Source organism: Octopus bimaculoides, chromosome 5, assembly GCF_001194135.2.
Source record: "Octopus bimaculoides isolate UCB-OBI-ISO-001 chromosome 5, ASM119413v2, whole genome shotgun sequence".
Taxonomy (NCBI): Eukaryota; Metazoa; Mollusca; class Cephalopoda; order Octopoda; family Octopodidae; genus Octopus; species Octopus bimaculoides.
The window spans coordinates 72,682,365-72,683,812 of NC_068985.1; positions in this window are offsets into that span (position 1 = coordinate 72,682,365).

Below are 1,448 nucleotides of genomic sequence, written 5' to 3' on the forward strand. Positions count from 1 at the left end.
ATGATTGCAGTACGCACGTTTCATGCTACTCCATTTATTTAAGTAATGCTTATTTTGATTTTTTTATCACCTCGTTTTGGGAATGGTTTTTGTATAATACCATACCATACTATATTCTGGTGCCTAAACATAAGTACCATATTCAATATTGAATCTAAATCTAAATCTTTTATATATATATATATGTATCTATTTATCTATCTACCTATATATATATATGTATATATTTTCTTGTCTACGTTTTGTTTGCAATGTCCTGTACCCAGATATGCACCTATATATACAGGTAGACGTAGGTATGCACATACCTGTACGTATATATGCATATACTCATTTATTATTTGTTTTATATATATATATATATATATATATAGATGTACATATATATGTATCTAGATATATATGTATATATATACATATATATGTATCTAGATATATATGTATATATGTACATATATATGTGTCTATATATGTATATATGTATCTATATATATATATATATGTATATATGTACATATATATGTATCTATATATGTACATATCTATCTATCTATCTATCTATACACGATCCCTATTGATCGCCCCCTCCCACGTTTTTTTTTTTTTTTTTTTTTTTTTTTTTTTCTTCCCGCGATCCCTTTTGATCCAAATTATCCCCCCCCCCAAGCTCTACTTTGTAATTTGTCCATTTTCTGTATTTAGCCCTGTGTGGCTATAATAAAAAGATATCTATCTATCTATCTATCTATCTATCTATCTATATCTGTGTGTGTGTGTGTGTGTGTGTGTATGTGTATGTATATATGTGTGTATATATACATGATATGGGTGCTGGTGTAGTATGTGATCTACATTCAAAATTTTGTTATAAATTAGAGGCGTGAGTTAAACATTCAAAAAATTCAGAAAAAGAAACATTTCTATTGATTTTTATTTCATGCTAGAAACATGAATACTGTGACTATTTGTATACAGCATGGATATCATTTAAAAATGCAATAAAGAGATTTTGCTCATTTGGTCTTAAAATCTTCCAACAAATGAGATCTAAACGAGATTGAAATGTTTCACTTTAAAAATGAAACTATTCCACTAACTGAAACAATCACATTTCGATACTGTAATGACAGATACTTTCAGAGAGAGAGAGAGAGAGAGATGTATATGTATATATATATAGATGTATATGTACACGTATATGTATAGATATATATGCATACATGTATCATCATCATCATCATCATCGTTTAACGTCCGCTTTCCATGCTAGCATGGGTTGGACGATTTGACTGAGGACTGGTGAACCAGATGGCTACACCAGGCTGTATACATATGTGTAGATGTATATATATATAGATGTACATGTAATATGTACACATATATACATATATATACATACATACAGATATCTATACATATATCCACCCATCACACACATACACATGGAC